We start from the raw sequence: 23,596 nt of genomic DNA, 5'->3' as shown, positions 1-23,596 counted from the left end.
GAATGGCATTTTCCTAAAATCTGCATGCAATTGCAAAATCCCCTCACCTGATACTTGATGTCTACGTGGGGTTGACAGCCCCAAGTGCACAGAACAGGGCAGGAGGGATTGTCCTGTTGTCACGGTGCTGTCTCATATGGGAATAAGGATTTCATTGATAAGTAATAAATGCCAAAACCTCTTCCTTCCCAACCCCTGGAAATCCACGGCAGGAGAAAGGTGAACTACCCAGTCAAGGTGCTCAGCTACCCTGGATGAACTACCTGAGAGACACCAGCACCTCCAGAGGGAAGCAAAATAAACTGCTCCATGGAAGTATTTCCACTGGCTCTACAGGAAGTTGCAGTTAGAGTAATTTGGTTGTACTTTGATAAATCTGGGCTAATCTTTCCTCAAAGCCTGAACTTGGTAACATCTTTTCCTTTCTGGGATGCCATACACCCATTACCAATGTTCCTCTATCCACGCTTTTGAGTGAAGGAGACCAAAGAACGGGTGGGGAGAAAATAAGACTCAACAACTGAAACCTTTTATTTTAAGGGCTGGAAAATGGTCACGTAAGCCTGGCTGTGCTCCTCCAAGTTGGAAATATTGTGAGCTGGAGTTTGGCACAGTGCTCTCTTCTCAGTGACTAAATATCTCATTAGTTTGGGACGTAGGATGTGAGGGGGATGGCTGTTGTCAAAATGAAACATTATGAAAAAGGTAGATCTCAGGATGAGCTCTTAAAACTTCCATGTAACTACTTGGCATTTCTTCTTAACTCCCAAAAGGACTGGATTTAATGATATACTTATCCATTGTGTGCTTGACCTTGTGTGTCGTCTCCCCAGGATAGACAAAAAAATCAATGGCAGGACTTTAATCAGCTGTAATAAGTTCATGGAAGAGAATCATTTACCAAGACCACTCTGCTGTATGCATTTACACTGTGGTTCCAACTGATTTTTAAAGCCAGTTATTAACTGAATCAGGACTGGAGGGAAAATAATCTGTGCTTGGTCAACCTTGTGCTTTCTGAGATTTTCAGATGATAAGACCAGCAGCCCTCTCTGCCCCTTATCCTTATATTGCAACATTTAATTGATATGTTTTCCTCCTAAATTATCTGTGGCGAATTTTTTTTCTCTACTTTTCATAAAGTAGAGCCAAAACATACAGTGGTTGGAGAAAACAAAAAACAACTTACTCATTAGGACTCAAGCAACTTCAGCCCAGTCTTGGGGGCTAGAAAGTAACTTGGACGATTTGTGCACAGATTAGATGCAGCTTTCATACACAGTCATACACTTCTTTGGTAAACAATTTAAAACCAAAATCATAAAAGCCCCCACAGTGTCCCACACCTATGGACACAACTGGAGAGTCATTATTTTTACATAAAAAGGTCTATTCTGGACTCTGCTAAAAGTTAGTCCTGCAAGGAGTGGAAGGCACACAATGAGAGACAGTGGCTTTTCTCAATGGTTTTCTTTGCTGTTTCACTGCTATTGGGTCCATCAGGGAGATGTCATCACCATGACAGTGAGGAAAAAAAAATATCAAACCCTGTCTGAGGAACAGCATGCTCAGCTCTTCAGCTGTGTGCTTAGCAGAGAGCGAGCTTGGTAGCACCACCCTGTTAATTAAATCTTACTTTGTCTCTTTTTAACATTGTAATTACACCAATTATAAGTCAGATCTTGATGTTTTTCAAGGGGTTTCTGAGAGCTTGGCTCCTTGAGACTGACATTATGAGACACATAAGGTGGAAGAGGTAGGTTTGCTCCGGGGTGGTCCCTGGCTGCCAATTGCAAAAGCACCTTTTCCTGTGGGTTTCTGGTGTACAGACAGTGGATAACCAAGCAGAGAGGAAAATCAGAGGGCAGGTACAAAGATTGGGTCTGTTCATGGTCTTGCATCTTCGTGCTGTGGAAGGCAAACCTAGAACTGGCTCCTGCAAATCCTTTGCCTGTAGGAACCTCTGGGACCTAGAGGCAGGCTCTGTCCTGTGCAGGTATCCTAAAAAGCTATATTTTAGGGAGGCAATACTACTAATAAATTATGCTAATAATGAACCTTAGCTCTGCTGCTCCTGGGAGTATCTGGGAGGCAGCAAAGCATGCTCAGCCCATGGAAGGATTACTGCAAGCCTGAAAAGTAAAAGTCATACAGTGATCTCAGTCTTCCTAATGCTGTTACAGCAAGTGTGAAAAAAGGGCTTGTGTGTGTTTCCACCCTACACAAGGACCTTGTGCTCAAATGAAAAAAAATGCTGCTCAGGCAAGGGATTAGGCCACTGCCAATTTTCCTAGGCTGACAGCATTGCTGAAATAGAAAACCCAAAGATTATTTCTCATACCCTGCAGCTTCCCATAGTGTCGCTTTGGAGCTCTCTCTAGCAGTGCCAGCACAGGCAAGGCTCCTCCTTCCCCCTGCTCCCCTGGCAGCATCACTAAGCACTTCCCTGAATGACAAACAGACTGTGAGAGCACAGGGGCTGGACATTACATCTTATTGGTAAGCTGAGTATTCCCAGATAGCTCAGAAACAGGAGCTGCACTGCCAGACTCCAGCCCCTGACAGTGCTTAGAGACACAGGCTGCTCCTCTGAGAGCTTCCAGGTATCATCACTGGCGTGGTCATCTGCAGCCATGAGGGATGATGGTGATTCCAGACCAGCAGAGAGAGCTCTTGATATGCACTCATGGCTGAGGACATTGAGAAAGCACATCACAACCATTTCCATGGCAACTGCTTTTGATGGACTTCAGGGCAGTAGGAAACTAAAGAATAAGTTGACTTAGGGCAAGGGAAGAAAAACTGTGATTATAAGTATTGTGTAAGTGCTGGGTGTGGGTGGGGAGATATTCACATCTGTGAGGATGGAATTTAACCTGAGCCACTGCCCAGGTTATTCCTCTCAGTCAGGGCCCAGCTTTTGCCTGCTGCCAAACATGTGGAGTTTTGTGTTCATTGGTGGCTTCTGCTTCACTGTTTCTATCACTTTGGGAAAATAATCACTTAAAATCCATAAAAAACTTCTGCATGGCAGGGGTTTCTGCTGGCAGCAATCTCAGCATGACCTTGGAGTCTTCTCTGAGTATTGGACTTTGGGTTCAACAGGGCAATTCTGCATAGTAATGGGCTTTGGAGAGTAAAGCTCAGAGATGCACTGTCAGTGGGCATGAAAAACCAAGCCCCAAATAAAGCATTTTTGTGAATCTGTGGCAAAATCTGTGTACTAGCAGTGCATGTACAGGAAAAATGAGTGAATCAGGTGCTGGGAGAGGATTGCATGAATTTATTTTCCTGTGCATGTCATATTCAAGAGAGAGAAGCAGTGCCACATGGCAAAAACCAGCATAGATTAAGGACAACTATTCTGTTCCTGAAAACAGCTCTGGGTATACTGGTAGTTTAAGGCTAATTGGAGAGGGCTTGTGATGATCCCATCAGAGAGAGAGGAATGATTCAGTCATTCCTGCTGAACAGAGTGAAATGCTTCCAGCCTTTGGGTTACACTCCCAAGAGACAGAGTGCTTGGCCAGGCTTGCTTGTTCTGGTGTGAGCATGAGGGAGCAAAGACAAACAGAAGCTTATTCCTCAAAGAAGGTGAGGAAGACACACAGAGGTTTGTGGAGCAAGTGTTCAGGACAGAGCAGAGCCCAGACTAGTGTTTTTTCTTGCCTGGTCTTCTCCAGTGATATCAACCTAAACCCCAAAACCTTGAGCATGAATGCACTGAGCCATGTGCTGCCATGTGCCAAATCTGTGTGCACTGGCCTGGAGGCTTGGAGTTACCCTTTGGTGTGAGGAGAGAGGTGTTTTTCTAACTAAGCATTTAGAAATGAGAAAGCAGGCCAGAGACATGGAACCTGTGTGAAAGTGGTTAGCTTTTCTCTTCTTCCTTCACTCAGAGTCCGGATTGAATGCTCGAGAGATGGATTTCTTGTTTGGACTTGGTTGTTTATTAAATCTTATCTAAAGTACAGAGAGTTCTTCAGCACTTCTAGCTATCAAGCCAAAAGCGAGAAAATGGAGGTGAATCTAGCTAGTTACAAGGTCTTTTGAAGCCTAACTATCCAATTAAAAGCTAACATCTATATTATTTATACCTTTGACCCAATGACCTGTGACCTGCACTGCAGTACTAACTGTCCAATCCAAAAACTGCTACCTGAAATCATGAAGAAGAAGGAACAAGAAGGAAGAAAGAGACAATGCCCAAAAACGTCCATCTTATCCCATACCTTTTACTATATTCTAAAATGCCAAGTTCAAAACCCTTCACCATATGAAATTACACACTACACACCAGTGATTCTAACTCTATCACTCAAATTTGGAAGCCTTCTCCAAGGCCTCAAATCAAAAGCAGTGTTCTTTTTGGGGGTCAGTGTCAGAAAGCACAGAAAGTTTAAAACTCCCAAGCTTGAGGGTTCCAACACTGTGGACCCACAGAGCACCTTGCACACCTGGTTTTCATGGGCAGGACCTCCTGCCAACGCCTGCCTGTCGGAGGCTCGTTGTGTTGGGGCTCATTAGCACCCCTAGATCACAGCTACAGCCCTTCTCACATGGGTGCCTCTGACTCAGAATTTATCATTCCCATCCCCACCCCTTTCTGTTTGCCATTCTGGAGTTATTTATTTATATCAGGAGAGACAATGGCAGTGTTTCACAGGTGGTCGCATTGGAATACTAAGCAGGCAGGACTGGGTCCCGCAGGTACTGCAGGATGTGGAGCTGATTTGTCCAATCCTACGTGACTAATATTAAAAATCACCATATGGAGCTGAAATCTTCCCCAGGAGTTTATCACTAATTCATCTAAGGGTGACTTTTGTTGTCAGTGTTAAAGTAACGCTGGGCTTTTCTTTCTTTTTTCTGTGTTGCTACACTGCCACTGCCTTCCTTTTTTTTTTTTTTTTTTTCCTGTTTCTGAGAACTACTTAAGGCAAACAGAAATATTAATTAAACTGCTTAAAAAAATAATCCCTGCAGAAAGGTTATTCTTGCAGCTAGATGTGTGAATGGAAAGTGTGTAATTTGGTCACGGGGGAAAAAATAGCTCCCTTCCCACCTATCTCCTGTGAAATCAGTTGCTTAGCTGTGAACCTTATTCTTAGCAGAGAAGCAGAATTTATTCCGTGTAAACAGTATCATCTATCAACTGATTTTTTTTCTCCTGTTTGCACAAGTATTTTGTGAGTTTATATTTGCCAGCTGGACTATTTAGCTGGCAGTTTTAAGGGAATCAATTCAAGCCTTCAACACATGGTGAAAGTTGCTCACCTTGACTCTTCACTTCTTATAAACAATTACCGGATTCTCAGAGCTGTGTACACACACTTCAGGTCCCTGATCAAATGGCTGGCATGCCTGGCCAGTTATAATTAACCAAACCTCTTTCTCAGGGCAGGCCCCTCTGATGTGCATGGAAATAAAGCCTTTCCCCCTATTCTTCCAATGAGCTCCTTCTCTTGCTCCTTTCTCAAACCAATCTCTTTTAGTGCTGTTTATTTCCAGAATCCCATTGTGCTGGGCACTGTGAAAACACAGAAGCACAACAGATCTTTGAATCTTTACAGCCAAAACATGTCCCTGATGCCTCAAATTAGCCTTTTGAATCAAGAGCTGCCTCCTGCTTGGAAACTCAGAGCTGCTCCTCTTTCTCTGTTGCTCTCACAGAGATATTTTTTATGATATTTTCTGATGCCCAGACCAGAATCATGTTTTCTCTCTTGACTGTTCCACTGGGTATTGTCCTCTGTGAGAGATGCTCTCTGCAAATTCCTTTTCCAAGCATGAGAGAGGCAGCTCAGGGCTGGGAATTACAGGCAGGACAAGCAGCTCTGCTCTTGTGCTTGCTCCTCGGGATTGCTGCATAACGTGCGAGTGATGAGGGGAAGATTGATGTAGTGGTGAGCACAGTTCAGGTTGCAGCCGCTTGCTCCCTGAGAGCCCATTAAAGGGAAGATTTAGATGCAGCAGGAGTTGTTGGGATGGCTGGAGACTTAATTCCACATGGAGGACAATTAACAGCTCCCAGTGAGGCAGAACGTGCTGCAAGGTGTATGCTGCCATCCTTCCCTGCCCTAAGGAAGCTTCTACCTCACCTGAGCTCCCCTTCTACCTCACCTGAGCTCCCCTTCTACCTCACCTGAGCCACCTCCTCGCTCAGTACCTGCTGCAGAACCAGAGGGAAATGTCAGTCAGGGAAATAAATGCGTGTGGGGCTGGCACTTGTTGGATCCAAGTGCCTGTTCCAGCCCTGCGTGCAAAATTCCTCATGTTTTGCACTGGATGTTTTTAGGTGGTCGTGTCTTGTGCACCATCTAACTGTACTTAGAGGGAAGATACGAGGGGAAATGGATTCAATGGAGAAATAAGACCAGCCCAAAGCTGATCCTCCTTTAGCTGTCTTCCTGTCACCTCATGGACAAAGATCTTTTGCTCCTATTCTCAGAAGACACATGAGGAAGCACAGAGCCATCCAAGCCCAGGCATTGTCACACTGTGAAATAAGGAGGTGCTTACACTTACAGATATTCAATATAATCAGCTTCTAAGTGATGGTCTTTAAAGACCCATTCAATTATGTTTCACACATTTTCACTAAGGTATCAGCACTGCAGTGAGAGTAGAGATCACTTATCACCTTTCCTGTTCCTACCTGAATGTAAAATTACTTGGGTTTTTTTGTTTCCCAGTAGAATAATTCTGAAGCAGGTTTTTCAAGATTTGGGTTGAGGACCATTTGCAGTCACTTTCAAAAAGTTTCACCTGTACATTACACACATGATGCAATTTAAACTCCATTTTAACTTCATTTTTCTCTAAGAACAGCTTTAACTTCTTTTTTTATTTTCCCTTAACTATCAGAAATGTCATACAAAACTGGTAAAGAAACCCAAGGAGACTGTTATTAGATAATAGTGCTACAGATTAGCAGTCATACAGAGTCTGCCTTACATTGTATGTTTTTAAATTCGTTTTAAGGGCAGATTTTCACGTTGCATTTCAGTCTTTTCAAGGCTACAAACTTAACTACTGAAACTAAAATCCTCTTAATATTTCACATTGTAAGAAGTTGCTTGATTTGCTCGTCTTTAGGGGCACATCTGGTCCAGAGACTTTGCAGGTTGTGATTCAATGCCCCGAGAGAGCAGCCAGCAAACACCAGCTGTAATTCCTACCTGACCTGCACTGCCAGAACACACCCGTGATCCTGTCCCAACCTTCACCATTTCCCTGCTGCCTCAAAACTGGGTTTCCCTTGGTTGTGGAGCAGAAGAAAGTTGGTAACCTCCACACAATTACACAAACTCTAATACAGCAATCAGCGTAATTTATTTAAATAAGCCCATACTGCAATTTCTTGATTTACATGAGTTTGTATTTACAGTCCTTTCAAATCATTTGGGACAAAGAAGAAATTGCCTTAGATGCTCTCCTCTTTGAAGGGGCTGAATTTATGACTAATGTTATTTCATAAACAAATTAATTGATTTATTTGTACATCTTCAAAAACTTTGTTGCATACTCAAAGAGTAAGAGTTATGATTTTAAGGATGAGAAGCTGTGTCCTTCATATGACTTTAAGAAATTAAATCCTGCTTAGGCACAGAAGAGAGTGATGAACTTAAGATTCTTGTCTGAGACTGATAACATGACTGAAAACGACTGAATTTCCATGGTTTGATTAATTTCTTGCCTTTAGCCAGGTCTCAATTGATATTTCACATCTATGATAACCTATTTTCAGGTACATGATCCCACTTTTTGTACTAAGTAATATTTTGAACCCATCCAACTGTACAGTAGTAGCCAAACAACTACATAGTCCTTGAGCTATTCCTCTCATCTCTTAAATTCTCCAGCTCTTACTCCATATCCCATTATTTTGAAATGTTCATCTCTTTTCTACCTGAAGATACACGGTGGCTGGTCCATACTCAGGGATGGTATGAGGGAGTATATCTCTATAAAATTTAATGTTACAGGATTTACATCTTTGCCTTGTTCTTGCCTCATCCTCTAAGGTGCTTTATTATAAACAGCCATAATTATGATTAATACTAAAGCAGCAAATGAATTTTAAAAAGTCTTGAAATTAATCTGTCGGCCAGAAGTTCATTCAAATATTACCCAAACAACGCTTGCCTTAAGATGTCCAAGAGTAGCTCTGCACAGAAGAGACATTGTCTTAATTAACTGACTTCTGGGTTATTTTTGAGCCCATTTTTTTCTCTCCTTGTGACTAGGGTTAATATTCAGCTGAAATGTTCTGTTGCTTAGGAACCATCTCGTAATGCTGAATTCATTAAGGCTTTTTCCAGCTTGCTCCCAGGAACCTTGTTAGATAGTGTTTCCTACTTTTATCCTAATTAACAGGTACCTAGGAAAAAAAAAAAACTATTTCAGTAGAGAGCATTACTGTTTACCTTTTGCCAGTCTTTTTTCTCCCACCTGTAAAGAAGCTGTAGTATTTCTGACGTCAAGCTCCTAATTATTTTTCAGTAAATTACAGTACCCTCTGAGCAATCCAAGTACAGTTCTCAGACTGGTCCTGGCATTGCTGACTGTCAAGAGGATTGGGTGGGCTCTTCCCCTGGGCTTGGGTGAGCTCAGCAGCTGATTTCAGTCCAGGCAATGTCAGTGATATTTTGATTTAAATGTGATAGCAGGCTGGGGCTTGTGACATCAGCATGGCCAGAAAGGTGAGTGGTGCATGCACAGAGCCAAAGGGCTGCAGGAACCCAGCAGCTGTCCATCACTCACACCCAGGGGCCAGGAGCCACAGCTGAAAGTTGGACAAATGGTTCTGTCATTTTGTCCATCTCTGACCTCCTCTGAGTTATCCATTAGGGCCTCATCTCCTGCCACATCTTTTATTTGTTTCACACTGCAGGGTGCTTAGCTCTGCTTTTCCTCTGCTCATGGGTGCCCAAAACCCAAAGGGAAGCACAGCCAAGTGTTTTTGTTAAGAAATTGGGTGTTCTTGGACCAATATGAATTCTCAGTTACATCAACAAGGCCAAACAGAACAAGCTCTATTGATGTCATTAAACCATCTGCATATTATGAACAAAGAATGAGAGTTCTGGAGTCTTTCTGATGAAGAGAAGGCTCTGCTGTCAATAGGTTTATTTCTGTAAGTTTTGTTGATCAAAACTATTTTTTTTTTTCACCTGTGTTGCCCCTCCAGCCATATTTGCCCCAGTCACACTCCAGGACTCAATGTCTGGGACAGAATAAGTTATGAATCTCTTTAGGTTTTTTCCACCAGTCCTTTTATGTAACTTTAGAAGGCAAGAGCCTTTTCAGATTCAAAAAGAGGGGTGGAGGGGAGTATGGATAACCTAAAATATATGTGTTGATTGCTACTGTGCCTCCCACTCCCATTCTGCATGCAGAGCCTGGAAATGCCAAGGCAAAGGTGTTTCCATGGTGTTTACTGTTTAGACCTCTGCAGTCAATATCCCACCCTGATAATTGCAAAGAGCATGTTAACATGTGATTTTCAGCCAAGATCTGCAAATTCAAAAGTGCTGAGAATATTAGCCATGGATATGAATAAAGAACTGGATTTCTGGATGCTTGTGCAAGCTTCCCATGCCCCCAAGACAACAATTTCTCCATCCTGATAATAAAGAGACTTGCTTTCTCCATGTTGAGTTCTCAGGCAGAACTGCTGATGCCACAAACATTTTATTTATTGCCAGCCCTGATTAGATTTACCAATATTTAGCAGCCAGACACAGAATTAAGTGATTTTAAGTGATCACATCCTATTAAACATTTGTCTTTGACATGGCCCTGTTAATTGCCTTGCTCTGCTTTAAGAAGCCAATTCAGATTCCTTTAAAGTTCTGTTAAATAAGGAAGACAATATGCTGCCTGTTTTGTAAAAGCTGACAGCAGTGTTCAGGTAAAATAAAGATGAACTCAAGGAAGTTATTTCCCAAACTAAAACTGGAGTTAATTTTGGATAATGATTCACCTTAGTTATTTTAATAGCAAGCTGAATAAAACAAGAAAAGTGAAATGGCATCAGGACATTTTTTTTCAGATAGGGCTGAATTTCTGAATGAAAAAGTTTTATTTTTGTTTTGTTTCAATACAGTTTGATGGGTTTAATCCAGACATTTCATTAATGTAGGTCAATTCGACCAGTTTTAACTCAAGAAAGTGAACATTCTGGAAAGGGGAAAAAAAGCACAGTAATTTTTGGATATATACCAACAAAAAAATCAAAAGCTGAAAGAAATTCAGTTTTTAGTTCACTAAAAATCTTTCTATTGAATGACCGCAATTTGAAAGTTTTCATTTTGTTTGCTGAGGGTGTTTTTAAAAATATGTGTTTTGGATTACCCTGAAATCAATCTCTTTTCAGATCTTCCAGAACTGCAAGCAAATAAACAACAACAAAAAAATTCCTTATTCATGCACCTCTGCTCATGAGGGAGTCTGTCTCTGAAAGCTTTCCAGCACACTCTCACAGATGTTAGAACTTCAGATGGCTCTGATAGGATTCAGGGAGATGTCCAGACAGTGGATCTTCACTGATACTTTCTGACACTCACTATCAATAACATTTCTCACCAGATATTCTCTTCACCGTATCAGCACGCTCAGAGCTATGATTGGCAAAAACACACACACACACACAAAGGAAAAAGAAACAGCTTACAGGTGAGATATGTCTAGTATTTATCTTCATGCCTCTTTTCACGTCCTCAAAACAAGATCTGCAGATGAGAGGGGCAGGAAAGACAGAAGTAGCAGCCCCCTGTGAATTTGTATTGGCGCAAAAAACCACTTAAACCCCCAGTTTCAAAAAAGGTCAGTGAGTGCAGTGATGGGTGACTGTGTTCTAACCTTGGCTGGATTGCAGGAGATCTGTCAGGCACCAGGCTCTGAAGACAAGCTCAGTCTCAGTGCAAGCTGAAGGTAAAACATGCCCTGTCCTTGTGCTGCTTTTCTCATCTGAGGGAAATGAGAATATGGAAAAGAGGGTGACAGGAAAGATGGACAGAAAGAACGATAGCAAATCTGCTCCTTGGCGTGGAAGGAGAGGATATGAGCACGTCTGACTGAGCCAGCTCTGTGGAGGGAGGCAGGCTTGGAATCACTGGCATGGAGCTGCTGCCACGTGTGAGTCACAGTAAAAGTCAGCATGAAGTGAAGTGTGGCTGATTTGTGTGGTTCATGTGGAAAGGCACTGTTTAGGTGAATTGGAAGATGAACTTAAGGGATCAATTGCCTTTTTTTTTCCCCAGGGCCCTCCCTGACTCTCCAGCCTGCTGAAAGTATTTCTGACTGAGCAGCACTGTGAGTCTCATGAGAAATGCTGCTCCTCTGAGTTGGCCAGCCTGCTCTGCAGAGCAGCTGAGCACTGGCTGAGCATTTGTACAGGGAAGAAAGCTGGAAGAAGCTGCTTTTGTGGCTTAAATGTTGCAAGAGGCCCTCACAGATGCAGATTTAAGTCCAATTTCTGTTGCAGACTCACTAGAGAGGTGTGAATTAGTTGCTTGCCTCAGCTGCCTATCTAAGACTGGAAGAATACTACTTCCCATTACTGCTTTCCTGTCCTATTCAGATCATATTCCTTCCTGTGGAGGAAATCTATCTCAGTTGGCAGTGGCAGAATGCCAAAACCAAGGACTCCAGTCACAAGCAATGCCTCTGCCTGTTTATATTATGGCATCCCTGTTTTTAAACCTCTGCCTCTTTTACAGCCTCACCCTTGCCAGCATGAGGGGCTCACAGTGCCTGGGGCTGAGCTACCAAAGTCAGCAGATCCCATCTCCTTTGTCCTTTTAGGATTTCCACCTGATTTTCAAAGCTTCTGCCTCCCTCTGAAGCAGCAGCACTGCTCCAGCTGAGAGACTCAAATGATTCTTGTTCTGTTCATGACATTGGGGGATCTGCTGACCCAGATCAAATGTGAGCTGCAGAGCTCTGGCATTTTCTAGGCACAGGCCATTGAGGGCAGTGGCAGGAGATCCAAGGTCCCCCAGAGGAGGTGCCATGTTTGGATAGGCTCCTCTCCAGGGTTCAATTTACCCCCTCAATTTACAATAATCCTCAGGTTCTCATTTTTTAAAATTAGTCCAGTGACGAGAAAGAAACAGCTTGAAGAGAGACTACAGAGCCAGAAGTGGGTCTAGGGGACAGAAGAAAGTCACCTCTCTGTAATTCTGAGCTTCTGAGTTTCTCCTGACATTGCACAGGGCACAGTAATCCATGGCCAGCAGGTGCAACAGTGAATTTTCTTATCAATCCTGCTGCCCACTCTCCCACTCCCCCTCCAGCTCAGGCAATCAAAAACCAAATCACTGAAACTGCATTGTGGGAGCAAATACATCAGTAAAGGGAATGTTTGGACTCAGGGTTTCAGTCTCATAATATGAATACCTATAAATGGGGTGAGCAATTTTTAATTATTGACAGATTAATTTTTGTTCTTCCATTGGAGAGAATTTAAGAGCACACCAACCCACAGGTCCTGGGTCTGTTTCACACACTGCATTTCCATCAGCCCAGCCAGTCCTCTTGCCCAGCACTCTGCTCACAGGCCCATACAATAAGTCCTTCTGATTAAATATTCCCCAGGCCTTTCATTTATACCTTGTGCTATAGATCTGCTGGACATTAGTGTGTATGTGTAGACAAATATATTTGATTTATGGAAACTATAATGACCTGCAATGAGATAATCTCACCTGTCCCCAGAGTGTTAATCTTCATTTCCCACAGTAACTTACTCTTAAATCTGACTAAAGGCTACGGGGTCTGGCAGGAGAGCTGTAACAGCCTTCTCCTGCTCTGAGATAACAGGAGTGGAGCCCAGAAAACAAGAACGATGCTGACAAGCCAAAGAATCCTGTATAAATTACACAGCCGTCGTCTAGATTTCATGGGAGCTAATCCTATTTGTGTTTTGCTGTGTTTCTCAGTAGTCAGGCTCCTGCCATTATTACACCTGCAGCCTTCTCTTTCTTAAGCCTATCTTTTAGCATTCAAGCCCAAGGTCATGCTGCAGAGCTCCAGGCTGACCAGGCAGCTTGAGATTTTAAATGCAACAGGTCTCATGCTTTTATGTACACGAGTGCACAGGAATTACTGTTTGAATGGATTTGCAAGCAGTACAATATCATGGCTGAGTGTTCCGATAGGACTGAAAGAAAACCTTTTCCAAATATTTTGGTTCATGAAAAAAAGAATAATTAAATGCTTTAACTTGTTGTCTTGGTTCATGGTTAAAGCAGCCAGAGAAATCTTGTCCTTTCCCACAGAATGGAATTTTAATTTTGTGTCCAGCCTGGGGGATATTTCTCTGTTCTCAGGGTGCTGGGTGGACCAGAGCAGCATTCCTGGCACAGTGCAGCCTCGTGTCAGGTTCTGAGATGAGCACACGCTCATTAGAGCACAAATCAGGACACCCCTGGTCCGTTCCCAGACACAGCCTTGGCTTTATTAAATCCCCTCTGCACCTTAGTGACACCAGATGGACACTGCCTTAGTGAAAGCTTGTCTTGGGGTAATAACAGTCCTGACATATTTATGGAATAACGTGTGAAACATGTTTTTAATTAGCAGCCAAAGGTGCTCTTTAAGCTCGTCAATGCGTGCGTATTTTTATGTAAGTGAAATAGAGGGGCAGTAAAAAGGAATCTCATTGATCCCAGGAATAATTTGTCATCGTGAATAAGAGAACCTGAGAGTCCTTGTGTTAGAACTGTTGATTGTAAAATAAACAGCACTTTTTATTGAGTAGCCATGCCTGTTCCCCAGAGTCTGCAGATCCATTACTTGCACTGCTCCAGTCTCACCATGAAGCCACTCAGTCAGCAGTGTGAATCTTTCTTCTCCTCAGGTCGTCACAGAACACTTCAGCTGTGGCTTTTTCTTATTTTTCTTTTGCATTGTGTATAAACCTGCCAAGGTCTGAAGAAGGAACTTGTGTTTGTCCCAGAGGTCAAGTATTATACAACTCATTTGCTGGTTCAGTTACAGACACCACAAGCTGTCTTGCCTTCAGTTTCCAAGCTGGAACCACTTTCCATTTGTAATTGAACCAGCTCTTCCCCATGTGTGTGGTGAGACCTGTTGGACCCTACATCTTTGTCTGATCCTGTTCAAGCTGGACTAAAACTATTCAAGATATCTGGAAAAGAGGTTTGGGTTGTAAGGGGTTGGCCAGATCCCAGGATCTCATTTTATTCCGGGATTTCAACACTTAGCAAAGGTTTCAGTGGTGATGTTCAGTAGGAAAAAAAGGAGCTACAGAATGTATCTTTGCTTTTCACAAGAACTGATGAAGGCAAGGGGAGATCATGAACTATGATAAGTTCCCAAGGAGCTGGTTTTGTAAAAAAAAAAAGAGAAGAAAATTCCGCATGGAGCTTCTGCATCAGAGCAGGGCACACAGCCATTGAAGCATTGGGTCCTGGTTAGTGTCTTCAGCCTGGTGCACAGCAATGCACGTGGGGATGGCTGTCATGAAACACCAGAATGAGTTGCTGATGGATACAGGATGAAAGACCCAGAGTGGATAAGGAGCTTAACACAAGCCTGGGAAGGGTTTCTGGCCTTTGTGCTACCTCAGGGACAAGGGCTAAACCTAAGGAGGACTGTGAAAGAAAAGAGAAAAGAGGGAAGGTGGTGGACAAGAGCTTCAAAGTGCAAGAAAATATGGCCCTTTCTCAAGAGCTTAGAAGCAAAATTGGCTTCCTGGAGAGAGAACATAAGAAATCTGGCAACCTAAATATATTTAAAGGGCTTACGGCTCTCCAGGGAAAATTTTGAGGCTATTGAAGTGGAAAAACCCATTTGCTAAAATTAAACAGGCCTTTTTTTTTTTTTTTTTTTCCCAGAAAAAATAAAAAACTAAAAACTGACAAAGCAGACAAATGTTTGGCAGGAGACCCAGAAAAGAAAAAAAACAAACATCACAACCTGGCAATAGCAACAACATGATGTGGGAAATCTGGGGTGGGGAGAGAAGTCCAGCCTGCTTCCCCTTTGTCTTCACAAAATCTGCAAGGGGAAAGTGAGATATTAGTCCATGTAGAGTTTCCTAAAGAGCCAACTTTGCAAAAAGAAAACTCAAAAAAAAAAGTTCTTAAAAAGCCAGAAGAGAGGCTTTCCAAGCAGAAATTTGAAAATGTAAGGCCAGTGAGAACTGTTGCAGAGCTAATGTTGAACAAGCCCTAATAGCTGGTGTGTGATAGGGAATGGTGATTGCTGCTCCACCTTGGGCTCCAGCCTAATGCTGAGAACAGGCATGGTCACAGTGAGTGGCTCATGTGATGAAATGGCAGGTGCTGAATGATTTTGCCTAATTTGATTGCACATTTTGAAGAAATTGGCTGTGAAAATGTTAGTGTGAAACAGTGCCTGGCCCAGGACTCTATCCCTCCCTCCCTGAAGCAAGGCACACGCTGCTGAGATGGATTTATTCATCTTGGGTTCTCAGCATCTGCAGCCCACGGGAGAGCACAACATGTGACATCTCAGCTCTTGCTGTGGCAGCAAGTTGTTGACCTAGATTGGAGGTTTTCCCCAGGGATGAGTGGGATCAGGGAGACAGCAAAGTTCCTGTTGAAACAGCCCTTAAATCTTGGTATTGGTGAAGTGGATGGCAGGACATGGAGAACATCTCTGTGCTTACAGCAAGGTAAAGGTGAAAACCCTCCACTCACAGCAGCACTGCTACTCAATCCAAAGGAATAATGGGGCTTATGGGAGAGATGCCCTTGTGTTTCCATGGCCAGCTGGGTGTGAAGGGCCCCAGCAGAAGGTCAGCATTAACCTGCCTTGTTAATGCTGTGTGCCAAGATGTCAAGCTGATCAGCCCTTCCCTCCCTCAAGTATGCAAGATGGATGTAGATCCTCACAGAGTGTATTCCCCTAAGATCAATGACCTGGTTAAGGCTAATTACCACATGCTCTCACTCTAAATTAAAAGGACCTTAGTAACTGAAAGCCCTGTATGATTAAGTGGCTCCAAATATTAACTGTGATAAGAGTGGTATGGAGTTTCAAGGTTTCCTCAGTTCTATGTATTTGTCAGTCTCTGAGCCCACCACAGGAACCTTGGAGCTCTGCTTCTAAAGGTCTGCAAATAGAACCCGAGGTCATTTATCAGCTGGGAGTGGACAAACCAAGGAATGCTTTTGAGCACCAGCTTTGTCTGAACAGCCAAGGTTTGATCCCTGGGGAGCTGGCTGGGATAGTGAGCCTGGTGCTCTTCCATCAGCATCCACCCTGCTCCTATTGCCCTTGCTGCCACCCATGTGCTGAGCCCAGGGAAGCTTTAGGAGAATTTTCTCCTGACTTCTTGTGAGTGCTGAAGGTGCTGGTGGCTCTTGAGCAAGTGCAGAATGCAGCACCAGTGAGACACCCCACTGAAAACTTCTGTGCTTTGGGCTTGGCTGATACAGGAGGTCTTCTGTAGAGGCAGCAGATTTCCCCCCACTACTGCAAGGGGAAAAGGGAAGAAATCTTGGAGAAGCAAGGCTGAGGGTTAATGGAAATTATTCCTGCATATTCCCTACAATAGGGGAGACAACAGCCTAAGAGCAATCGTGCAGTCTCAGAGCTAATCTCCAGCTGAAGCAGAATAATCCCTCTGTCCATGGCTAGTAGTGGGTGCTTAGAAATGAGTATAAGAAAGAGAAAAAAACAGAGAAAGAAAACTCCCTGTCAACACCTCTCCTCATTTTTCAGTAATCTGCAGCTTAAAGAGTCCCAAATTGGAGCTTGGATCCACTTCACTGTGTTTAATAAGCCCTTGATGTACTTTTCTTCCATGAATTTGTCTAATTGCTTTTTGAACCCATTTATACTTTGGGCAATGAGCTCTACAGTTTGATTATGCTTTGTGTATGAAAAAGGGCTTTCTTTTCTCTGCTTAAATCTGTGGCCTGATCGGTTTATTCGGTGCCTCTTGTTTCTGCCTTAGAAGAAACAGTGAAAAATTGTTTGTAGTCCCTTCTGTGCTATTTATGATTTTATATAACCACATATACACCCTTCAAACTCATCAAACTGATGAGCCCCAGCCTTTTGATTTCTATGCCCAGGACCTGCTCCATACCCACCTGGCTGTATTCCAGCCATCTCAGTGCCCCTTCTATTTCGACAGAATTTTTGTCTGAGATATCACTGCCAGAATAATTGAGATGTGAATAATTCTAGCAGTGCCTTTCATTCTTATTCTAGATATTTCCTAACTGTTACTAGCATACTCTTGGCCTCTGCTGAGTGCTGAACTGACTTTTTCAGAGAAATTCCTAGTGATTCCAAGATAACTCCTGAGAGACTCCAGCTAATTTGGAACCATTTCTATGTATTTACAATTAAAATTGATTTTCCTCATGTGCAACACTTTATGTTTATCTGGTCTGGAAGGGTTGTTTCCATTCACTTTGGGGAAAAATATTCTGAAAGTTGTTCTACCTGCATTTCAAATAGAGAATTGTTCAGATTCATCCCTCATAAACTACTGACCTCCTCCCTGGTGAACTCTGATAAAAGAATTTATTAGGCTTTTCCACTTCATCTTTTTCTTTCTTCAGGACCCATTACACACTAATCATGAACTGCCAGTATAAAATATCTGACAAGTTTCTTGTTTCTGATGTGCTTGAATTGTGACTTCAGTTGTCTCTCAGGAGCTGTTTCTGAAAACCTTTTTGCCCTGCCTTATGACAGATTAACATTGAACTTGGCCAAGCTCTTTTCTGTTTTCCTCTTTTTGGCCCAATTTGTGCTCTTCAGTGGATATCTTCTACTTTATCTTTTTCATTTCTTTTTTCTTTTTTAAAATCTCTGGCTGAAAGCAAACATAGCCCTTTTCCCTGTATTCACTCTTTCTGCAATTTTTGATGCTATAAATTTTAGCGAGCAGCTAATGTGATCTTTTCAACAATTTTCATGCCACAGGAAAAGTTTTTTACCCTCTTAGCTGTTGATTTTCTGCTTCATTTTTTATGAGGCTGGCTTTCCTCAAGATAAATTCTAATGCTACTGAAGTGAAGGGATTGTTTATTTGTTTCTGAATCCTACAAGGCTGTTGAATTGAATTAAATTGTGCCTGTTATTATAGATGGATTCTTAAATAGCTATGTCTCAAACGTAGTCCTGGTCAGAACTTGATGAGGAGTTGTCTTTTCCTCCTACAGGAGCTCAGAGCTGTGTATCCAGACTTTCCATATTCATCAAGCTCAACACACAGACATGTATTAATAGGGACCACAGAATTATGCCTGGCTGGGACATGGATTCCTTTCAGGCTCAAACAGCTCATATGATAAATAACTGGGTTAGCATATAAACACTCTGAGAGCTTTGGAATTTGTTTTTGCCTTTTTTGTTTTGTTTTGTTTTGTTTTGGGTTTTTAAAATTTGTGTGTGTTTTTGTTTTGTTTTGTGAGGGGGGGTTTTTTGTTACTTTTGTTTGTTTATTAATTATTCACAAGTCTAGGCTTCCAGAAGTAGATTCATATATTGCATCTCTCTGTGCTGTGTTCCTGCCACCATTCACATGGAAAAAGAGCAGATTTTCATTGTGATAATGCCCACCTTTATCCAAAAATATGTAGCTGTTTTTCTTCAGATGCTCAGAAAATCACTGACCACTTCTGAAAGTCTGTAATTACATCATCCTTTCTGCTTTTCTCAAGAATTTCCCCAAATTCTGCCACTTTATAAACAGTATTTTAAAAATCCCAAAATGTACAAGGCTTGTGTCATCTCTACCAGCGTTTCCTGAAAGCTGGTTCTGCTATCTGATGCAATAAATATTGCTTAGAACATCTAAGACTATAAATCAGTAGGAGAATAACCTGAACCCAGTAGCAAATTATCACAGGCAAACTTACAAATCTGTAGAGACTTGCAAACTTTACTTGAACCCAAACTCAAATGTTTAATATGTGGGACCTGTACATGGGATCAGCTGGACTGCAGACCCTTTCTCTGTAACCCTTTAATAAATCTGTGCCTTTATTTTTAGTAGCAGCTTTAACTGCCAAGTTATCTGTCATGTCTGGCCTGTCTGGTCTTCTTCACTGTCATATCAGAGTGCTCATATTAAATAATATACTGGCACCATGTTTTTGTAAGAGGATTTTGATAAGCAATAAAGGGAGAGTCTGACAGTATTGCTATGAAACTCCTATAAGGAGAGCTGCATCCTCCCCTTCTGTTCCCCACTTAGCTCTGCCAGTACCTTTCCCAGAACAGCTTTGCTGGCTGTCCCAGCCCTGCATTTCAGAAGCATTGAGCATTCAGCAAAATCCACTTCTCTCTGCACTGCACCTGCTATTCAGGGGACAAGTCCTCACACAGTGACCCACAGCACTGCCCACCTCTATTCCTACAATCTCCTCTGTGCCTGGAGTGCCAGGCAAGAGAATTGTGTGATATTCCTTGCTCTTGATAAACGGAGACAGGATTCAGGTGGCTGAGCTCATTTCCACTGTAGCCTTGAGCAGGTTTGAAGCTCCATCTCTGGTGTTGAGAGTTTTAACTTCTCATCTGCTGCCCTTTGCTACCTGCTTCAAGGTCAGACCTCGTAAAGAAAGGATCTGCATTCATTGTCATGGAAAAGAGGAGTTTTCAAGGTAACTGACATGAAATGAGAAGGCTGGAAACACAGGGCAAGTAAATTAGGCTACTTTCACCTCCCCACTCAGTTTCTCTGTATTGCCCATGTGCTGGAGGAGGATTCCTGGGCTGTGCTTCCCCCATCCCTGGGCTCTGAAAAGCCAGGGGGAGTGGTGTACAGAAGCACACAAAAACATAATTGCTTTCCATTTTCTCTTTTGTAGTGAAATTTTATGACCAGGATGCAGGGTGTTCTGCAAGAGAAGTTGGCAGAGGTTTTGGGCCAAACATAATTTGGGATTGCTGCCCCAGAAATTCTGGAACTAGATAGAGACATAAAAATGCTCTGGATGCAGGTTGAGAACTAAGTACAATGTTTGTTATTCTGTCTGTCTTAGTCTGGCAAGAGACTGGAATAATAAGAGGTGGGGAAGCATTGTTTCTGCTATGGATACAGCGTGATTACTTTTTCTTGGAATGTGTCTCTTTAGAGGAGATGTATAAAACTGCCCAAGGCAATCTGCACATTCCCAGAAAAAGTCTGCAAAATTACGGGCTGCACCCTCAAAGGTGGCATGGCAGAAATGCTCCAGCAGTGACTTCTTATAATTTCCCAGCAGCTGAATTCTGGTGGTGAGGAGTGAGTAGGACAAGAGTGATGCAGTCCCTTGGAGGAGAGAGCTTTTATTTATGTACAAATACATTAATAATCAACAATGATGAGAAATGAAAGAGAAAATTCACATGGCAATTTAATAGGATTTTGGGAACTTCTGATCTACTTATGAAGTTTTTCCTGAATCCAAAAAGGGACTCCAGCAAATTCCTTTTCCTCGTTTTTAATGGAAGTTAAACAGATTTTAGAAAATATTAGAGCAAATTTATTAAATATTATGTAGATTTTCAAAAACCCACAGGAGATTCAATAACAGTTATTTTTGAGTTAGAAAATCTTTCCTTCTGCTTGTTAGAGATTTTAGTAGATTAAACAAGGAGCCAGGTCTAGCAAATGTCGAAATTTAATATTTAGAGTCAGTCTGAATAAACCATGGGTGGATTTTGCAATGACGTGTTCAAGATTTAACAAATATTGTCTCATCTCAAGAAAATAAATGTTAAATAAGGATGAAGCTAATAAGGTTCAGCAAGACAAGAGCTCCATTTACAACTCTTTTATGTATTTAATAAATACATTTATTAAATGAAGTACAGTGCTCACTGGAGATTGTATCAATGTAAGAAATTCATCTCTGGTATGACTTAATCAGACTAATTCCCCATTTATTAAATGTTCTTGAGATTTAAAGAGTCCACATCAAGCTTAATGTGCGTCTGGAAGGCTCTGTAAAGCTTTCATAAGGAATGGCAGCAGTGGCAGCCTTTGGGTTAGGAAGCATCTTCCTTTATTCTTGTGCTTCAGCCCAGGAAAGGGACAGCTGAAGGAAGGAGTAGGAACTCATTTTGAAATGAAAGTGTTTCTAATATTAAATTTGTGTGGGAGGAAAGCTTCTGGACATGGTCATGGGAGACAGAGGAGCTCATACCCAGAAGTAGGACAATGAGTTAACTGGGGTTGTGGTAGTGTGAGATTATGGACTTGACACACTGGGACAGACACCAAGAATCTGTAACACTGAATATTCAGCATTTTTAACTTTAAGGAAAAGATATATCTTGCAGATTGCAGTGGACTGACCCATTAGCCACAGTCCAGGTGGAAGAGGAGGGCAAGCATCTGTTACTCATTTGTCTTTCTGTTCTCTACCTGTGATTTCTATTCCTGGCCAGCTCAGCTCTTGGCTGCCTTGCTGAGACAAACAGGGAGGTGATGAGCTGATCTGGTCCTTTCATGTGTGGATGTCTGTCCCCTGGGAGCTGGAACAAGGCTCTCTGAGGTCATGCCTGGGATCCCTGGAGAGCTCCTAGATGGTCTGAGGACTCTGGACAGTGGTGTGCTAAGAACCTGAAGGACATGCATCAATTCGAGCCCACTGCTGACCCCAAGTGTGGTTCAGTGACTCAAAATTCCCACTGTCCAATGTCACCATGCTCGTTCCAATGACAACACAGCAGCATGCTCCCTGCTCCCAGAGCATTATCACTTCCATGAACTCCTACTGCACATGGTGCCCTCAAGGATTGGCCATTGCTGTGAACACAGCAAAATTCAGGACGTGATTTGATAGGCCTGGGAAAAAATGTATTTGACTTGTTTTCACATCTAGAAAAGGTTCTTGAGAGAAAAGTGCTTAGTGATGACATTTGCAAAGTGAAAATCTCAACTTTGGCTTGGCTTAGTTAGTTCAAAAGATGGTGTAAATTAAATGTGGATCTTTGCTACCTGCAACATATTTTAAGGGTTTCCCACCATCCCTCATATAGGAGGACAAAGCAAGGGGCCCTCAACAAGGCAGGGGAGGCCAGCAGGAGTGCACAATTAATACAAACAGCACTATTTACTGCTGTCTGCTGCTGTTCCAGAGCAGATTTCCCAACAGCAGAGAAAACATCTCTCAGAAGAGATAATAATCATAATTGAAATCAGAAAACCCTCAAGTATCTTTGTGTGTGCAGTAATAGCACAACATTTTGAGTCACAGTGGGATTAATAACAGGGAGCAATGCTCTGACACTTGTGGTGTGTTTTGTTTGGGACAGGGGGATGAGCTGTGCTGCACAATCCCCAGGGACGACTCTTGAAGGACTTCTCCCCCTGACCCTCACTGAAAGGGGGGTGGCATCTGGTTTGCCACTTGGTGGCAGAGTGACCAGAGCTCGAGATGAACCTGGCATGATGGAACTGAAGCTATTTAACATTCTGGCACTCCACACAGGAAGAAAAGAGTAGCACAGGAAATTTAAGCTGATGTTCAGCTCATACCAAATTCTGCAGGAACAATTATAAAATGCAAATACTCTGGACACTTGCTTAACAAAGCAAATCTAGCCATTACTTTCCTCTGTTCTTTTATCAAACATCCATTTAAAGAGAAAATTCTCTTCTATTTTTTTTTTCTCTCCCAAGGTCTATGATGTTAATGCAAGTTGTCCATCAGAATCCTCACTGTATCACCATGCCAGAGGAAGCTGACTCCTGCTAAATGCTTCTTGTGTCACATCAGATAACGATGATAACTCTGCTGGGCATCTCCTTGTGCTGAGCAGCTTTTTACTGCAGGAAGGTTTATGGCAGGTGAGAACTCCTCATTTTACAGCAGGAACACAGAGAAAACCACACTTTTTGCCAGAGCAACTCCCACATGTTGGCAGGAAGCCACCAACCAGATTAACCCATACGAGCAAGCAATATGTGCTAAAAAAACAGCCATTGCCTGAGCTGGTCACTTTTATTTCTAAACCAACTTTGATATGAATCTATATCAGCTCTGACTACAGCATCACCTGCTGCTGATCACTTCTCTCCTGGCCAGGGTCCAAGGGCAGCCCAGCCCCATCTATCTCAGAGCCTGAGACAGTGGGAAAAAAAACGACCTCAGGTTATCAAGATGTCAAACAAATATTGAAAAGTAGGCAAAAGACCTGAATGCTGAAAGGGGAAAAAAAAAAAAAAAAAAGCACAGTATACAGCTGGAGAAATCCTCTCCTCCCCAGCCTGGACAGCAGGGTTTTTTCCTTGCTGTTAAACCTGCCTCATTCCTCCCAGTGTGGCCAAGCTGACCCTCCTGCTCTGAAGGCTGGGACTCCCTTTCCCAGCCCTTTCCCAGTCTGGGAAGGTGGCTGTGCCAGGCGGCTCCGCAGCAGGTGTCAGCAGTGACGCACGAAAGCAGACAAGTGTCTCAGTATTCCCTGTCTGTCAGCCCCTCTCTTCCTCTGCCATCTCCATGGTGTGCAAATTATTAGAGCCTTTTGCTGCCTTCAACAGGATTTTGAAAATAGATCATCTGAAATTAAGGTCACTTTTCTCCCTTTTCTGATTAGCATTGAGCTGCTTCCGTATCTCAGGGGTGGGGAATAAAATTTAAATGAGTTT

The 23,596-nt window shown here is 42.6% G+C and overlaps 1 long non-coding RNA gene across 1 annotated transcript in view; it reads right to left on the bottom strand.

The window, feature by feature from the left end:
• Positions 1-23,596, bottom strand: part of LOC148222259 (uncharacterized) — a 60,924-nt gene that overhangs the window by 5,602 nt on the left and 31,726 nt on the right. The window lies entirely within an intron of this gene.

The sequence above is a fragment of the Sturnus vulgaris genome, chromosome 13, assembly GCF_052056855.1.
Source record: "Sturnus vulgaris isolate bStuVul1 chromosome 13, bStuVul1.hap1, whole genome shotgun sequence".
NCBI classification, from domain to species: Eukaryota; Metazoa; Chordata; class Aves; order Passeriformes; family Sturnidae; genus Sturnus; species Sturnus vulgaris.
This window is presented reverse-complemented; position numbering and strand designations above follow the sequence as displayed.